The sequence below is a fragment of the Nicotiana tabacum genome, chromosome 16 (assembly GCF_000715075.1).
Source record: "Nicotiana tabacum cultivar K326 chromosome 16, ASM71507v2, whole genome shotgun sequence".
Classification (NCBI taxonomy): Eukaryota; Viridiplantae; Streptophyta; class Magnoliopsida; order Solanales; family Solanaceae; genus Nicotiana; species Nicotiana tabacum.
This window is the reverse complement of record NC_134095.1, coordinates 53,631,037-53,637,036: the sequence shown is the minus strand read 5'-3', so window position 1 is coordinate 53,637,036 and position 6,000 is coordinate 53,631,037. Positions and strand designations below refer to the sequence as shown.

Below are 6,000 nucleotides of genomic sequence, written 5' to 3'. Positions count from 1 at the left end.
ACACAAGAACGTGCACATGGCTGAAAGCCTGAAACACCAACACTGTAATTTTCACTCTAATTTGACACTATAATTTTCACTCTAAAACTGTAAAACAACTGCACAAGTGCACAACGTGAACGTGCACAAGCAGTCAAGCACAACTGCACATGGCTGAAACCTGAAAGCCAGAAACTGTGACAAGTAACAAACAGTGGACTATGCACTGTTTTTCAATATATAAGTGGACAATTGGACTTTGGACATGCACAGCACAAGAACGTGCACATGGCTGAAAGCCTAAAACACCAACACTGTAATTTTCACTCTAATTTGACACTATAATTTTCACTCTAAAACTGTAAAACAACTGCACAAGTGCACAACCACAAGTCCACAACGTGAACGTGCACAAGCAGTCAAGCACAACTGCACAATGTTCAGTCTGATATATACAATAATTCTGAAACCTGTGCAGTTGTTCAGTCTGATATATACAAAGCAGTGCACATGGCTGAAAGTGAAACCTGAAAGCCTGAAACTGTGAAACAAGAATAACATCTGGTCATCTGCAGTTGCACAACTATATTACTGCACAAGAATAACATCTGCAGTTGCAAAAAAAACATTTGCAATTGCAGAATAATATCTACAGTTGCACAACTGCCAATTGCACAGTACTGATTACACAGTTAATGAGTTAAACACTTAACACAGTCCAACAATTCCAACAACTTAAACACAGTCCAACAAAAACAGTCTTAACAAGTCCAACACAGTCCAACTGCAAGTCTGCACAGTCTTAACACTTAAACATTTAAACATAGTGCAACAAAACAGAGAGGGCATCCCTCAACAAACAGTCATGACTCTTGAGCAGTAGCACGGGGCGTTGAGCAGTAGCACGGGGCATGATTGCACTTGAACCTAAAAAAAATATAAATCATAAGTTAGAATATTATAGTTTGAGGATAATAAGACAGAACTACACAATATTAAGTATATCATTATCAGTTATCACCAAACAAATAGAGTATTAAACTTACCACTCAAGATGCAAGTTGCAACTATACATCAAACAATGCTAGTAGTGCTTCCATTATTTTCCATATCTAAAGATAATACAACCAAATATGTCATACAAAAGAAAAAGCATGATATATTATTTTGAATTAAAATACACACAAATATTAAAGCTTACCAAGCTCGATTTCCTCAAGATACTTCAAGTCTTCTTCAACATTAATAGGATTCTTCTCTTCTCTAAGCCAATCTTGAAGACAAATAAGAGCTTGCACACATTTAGGAGTCAATGAACTCCTAAATGAATCAAGAATATGGCCACCAGTGCTAAACGCGCATTCCGACGCCACACTAGAAATTGGAATTGCCAACACATCACGAGCCAACTCCGAAAGAATAGGAAATCTGGGAGCATGTGTTTTCCACCAACTTAAGATATCAAATTCTTCACTATAAGGCTCTTGTTCTTCACTAATGTATTTATCCAACTCCGATTTAGCACCCCCATTTCCATTGTCTTCCTTTTGTTTCTTCAAGCTAAGCTTAGTCCTTATTTTTGATGCACTTATAACACTCCCACTAGGTGTATTAGATGTGTTGTTAGATGAAGTAGAACTAGATGGAGATTGAGGACAAGATTTGGTTGAATACTTTTTTAGATACTCTCCAAACAAAGAATTCATATAAGCATACACCTCACCATTTATTTTCTTCCCTTTTTCCTCCCCAAAAAGTTCTTCAAGTGCTCCCTCAACATATTCAAATTTGTTACGTGGATCCAAGACGGAAGCAATAAAAATCATTTTATTCATCTTTTCAGGCTCACCCCAATACTTCTTGAACTTTTCTTGCATTTGATGAGCCATTTTTCTCAAATGTTCATCCTCACTAGCTAAACACATTTTCAAATGACAATAAAGTTCAGATACATCCTCAAAATGAGAATTACAAGTGACATAACGTGAACCTGAAACTTTTTTAGTTAGCTCGTGAAATCGTGCAAGAAACTCTATAACATTCCTCACATTCACCCAATCATCAGATTCAAGAGGACCTGCATTACCACCATCTTCACAAAGATGAGAACATTGATATGCAGAAAATCCATCATCAAAAAGATGCAACTTGTCAAAGGCTTTTTCAAAGTGTTGAGCTGTATCCAACATCAAATAGGTGGAATTCCACCTGGTAGGAACATCCAAACATAACGTTTTGGTACATTCTACCTTTACATGTGCACAACACTGTTTAAACTTTAAGGTCCTTGCAGACGAAGATCTCACATACCTCACAATATTTCTAACACGTGTCACAGAAGCATCAAGTTCTTTCAAACCATCTTGCACAATTAGATTTAGTATATGAGCCATGCATCTCACATGAAGATGTTTACCACTCATCATATTAGTTTTCCACATATCTAACTGTTTAGACAATTCTTTGACAGTGACATCATTTGAAGAAGCATTGTCCACAGTAATAGTGAAAACCTTGTCTAATTTCCATTCAAGCAAACAATCCCTAATAGCTTTAGCCATCTCTTCACCCTTATGACTAGTGATAGGGCAAAAATTAAGTATTCTTTTATGCAACTTCCAATCCCTATCAATGAAGTGGGCTGTCAAACACATATAATTTATTCTTTGTAATGAAGTCCAAGTGTCTGTTGTTAGGCAAATTTTTGGTTGTGCTTCTCTAAAAGAACTTCTTAGAGTTTGCCTCAATTCACCGTAAACTTCATAACAATTCCTTGTTATTGTTCTACGAGAAGGAATACGAAATAGTGGTTGAGTTTTTCTCATAAACTTCTTAAAGCCTTCATTTTCTACAAAGCTAAATGGTAGTTCATCAGTAACTATCATCTCAATTAAGGCCCTCCTAACCACTTTTTGATCAAATTTCCAAATTGATCCTTCATCATTTTGGCAAAATTGAAAATTTAGCTTTGTTTGACTATTATCTTCTGCAATTTTAAGTGGGTATTCTTTGCATCTAAGCAAATGATTCTTCAATCCTGTTGTTCCATTCTTAGATGAATTAGCAGCATAAGCTTGTTTACAATATCGACACCGTGCTTTCCCTACCCCATTAACCTCAAATTTATCAAAATGGTTCTAAACGTCAGACCTAGGTTGCATTGCTTTCCTTTTCTTGGAATCTTGAGTATCAATGGTGTTGGTGTTACTATCTACCGTAATAGGTAAACTTTCACTGGAACCAACATCACTTACTTTACTTGTATCTTCCATCTATACAAAATAAAACAAATATAAATATAAATGAACAATCAACAAATTAACTACCTAGCTATCAGTAACAATCAACAATTTAACTACCTTTCTAGTTGCTACCCTACAACTAAATCTACAAATTTAACTACCTAGCTATCAGTAACAATCCCAGTAACAGTTATTTTGAAACAAAAATCTACAAATGAATTAAACAGCATGAATGTGATACAGATGATATTTTCCTACTAAAGCGAAAAGCTCGGAACAGCAGTTCATTCAATTAGCAGTACAACCAAAAGAAAGCGAAACATACCTTTGAAATTGAAATTGAATCGAGCTCGGAACACTGGAACAGGACAGCAGCGTTTTCAAGACTTCGACACTTCGTTTGCCCGGAATTTGTGAGGAGTGAGGAATCGAATCGATTCTAAGCAGTAAGCAGACGAGAATCGTCTACTCGCAGACTGATAAGTGATAAAGTGATATCCTAGACTCGCAGAGTCTCAGTCGTCCAGTTGTCTAGTCGATGACTCGATTCTCGTCTTCTTCTTCTCGATGATATCTCCACTTCTCCAGTCGAAGCGTGAAGTCTGAACTCTGAGTCTGAAGGCAATAAGCAACTAAGGTCTAAGCATTAACGAAGCCCTAAATCCTAATGAGTAATGTAATGTGTACTGTGTAGTGGCTTCAGGGCTCAGGCTTGGTTAATCTGACTTGGGTAATTCTACGGGGCTTGGGTTGGGAGTTGAGAGGCTTGAGGGAGCTGGGCCTTGGTGTTAGTGGACTGTGGGGATGCATGGGCTGGCCGCATGGGCCTATAATTGGGCTTAGTAGTATGAATTTTCGGTATTTCGGTTTACCAAAATTGTAGAATTATAAAACCGAAAACCGAACCGAAATACCGAAAATTCATAACCGAATTAGATCGAAAAACCGAAAAAACCGAAACCAAAATACCAAATTAATTTGGTTCAGTTCGGAATTCGGTTTTTCGGATTTTATGCCCACCCCTAGCTAGAAGTGCAAACTCAACTTGGATGACTACTTGATATGGAAATACCTCACTAAGGCTTATATGGATTCACATTCCAAATAATCATGGCCCAAAATTAATTTGCAGAAATGACACATTTTGCAAAAATATCCGATATGACAAGAAGTGGCTAAAGATGCAAACTCAATAAGAAAGGACCTTAAAGTAATATGACACCTAGTTGTGGACTCAAAATCCTAAAACGTGGGTAATTGAACCACTTTTGCGAAAATGACCCCATTTTTCAACAATGGCCGATATGGCCAATAGTGGCTAGACATGCAAATTCAACAGGAATAGACCTTAAAACTGAGAGGACACCTTGCTGTGGGCTTAGGACTCTAATACATGGGTTAACAAGCCACTTTGCGAAAATATCCCTATTTTGCAAAAATGGCCTATGTGGCCAAATGTGGCTAAACATGCAAGATATGGCTAAGACCCCGCAAAGTCAAGAACCTAAGATATTAGGAAGACCGGACCCTATGTGGGTTGCCTACATATCTCGCCCCGAAAGATAAGAATTAGGTATGCGTAGTTCGGGAGGATTGGACATGGGAGAAAGCTAAAAAAAATGACACCAATTTGGAAAAAATATATTTTTTTATCTTTTTGAAAAATGATGGAAAATGTAAATTTTTTTTGGATTTTCTTTTTCTCTCTCTTTTTTTTTGATTTTTTGAAAAATGATGGGAAAATGTAAAATCTTTTTGAATTTTTTCATTTTCATTTTTTTGATTTTTGGAAAACTATGAAAGAAAAATGCGAGTGGGCCCTACTTGCTTCATTTTATACTTCACCCTCAAATATCGTTGGTCTGCCAAATGACCCTTTTATCCCAAAAGAAATGCAGCATGTAGCACATAAGGATGATTAAATTTGTTTTTGGGCCATAATCCCATTTTGACATAATTTGGATAGGCCTCCTACAACGGGACACGGTGCCTGGGACTGAACCCTGCTAGGTTTAAATGAAATGATGCACATAAGAATGACTAAAAGGCTGACCTACGGTTGGGGTTCACTAGACGAGGCAATTCGGGGCGGCACGTGGTCGATGAAGCTGCTCTAGCTGTCCGCCCACTCCACGCTCCCACGCCACCCCCTAAAGACACGGGTGACTCACAAAAAGGCCTTGTATGCCCAAATACTTCGGAAGACTTGTTGCATAAAAGACCCATGGTTATGCAAATGGTTCACTAGACGAGGCAATTCGGGGCTGCACGTGGTCGATGGCGGCTACTCTAGCTATCCGCCCACTCCATGCTCCCACGCCACCCCCTAAAGATACGGGTGACTCACAAAAAGGCCGTGTACACTCAAACGTACTCCGGAAGGCTTGTTGCAGAAAAAGACCCATGGTTATGCAAATGATGACAATTTATAAAACAGTAATACATAAAGAAAAAACTGTAAACAAATAAGCAACTAGCAAATAATAAAACGACATAAACAAAATAAAAAGCAAACAAAACACATAAAAACCTCAACTGAATATCCTAAAAACCAACAAGATCAAGTACTAGCTCTGAACCTGCAACTCCCCAGTAGAGTCGCCAGAGATATCACACCCCTTTTTTACAAGCCTCACTAAACCCTCATAAGTAAATAAAAATATTTCACAAAGCTCGAAAAGGGTTTTCAATTTTGAAAGTGACAAAAGATAGTGTTCAAAAGGATTAACTCAGAGTCGCCACCTGACATTTGTTACGGTGTGCCAGGTCACCTTTTTTA

General features: G+C 37.8%; 1 long non-coding RNA gene across 1 annotated transcript; it reads right to left on the bottom strand.

The window, feature by feature from the left end:
- Nucleotides 1–868: 868 nt before the first annotated feature.
- On the bottom strand, nucleotides 869–3,585 carry LOC142170547 (uncharacterized). Its single transcript, XR_012699781.1, has 3 exons — nucleotides 3,547–3,585; nucleotides 1,026–1,091; nucleotides 869–906 (listed from the first exon to the last, which is right to left on the bottom strand). It is a non-coding gene; the product is annotated as an uncharacterized LOC142170547 (long non-coding RNA).
- Between the last annotated feature and the right edge of the window lie 2,415 nt (nucleotides 3,586–6,000).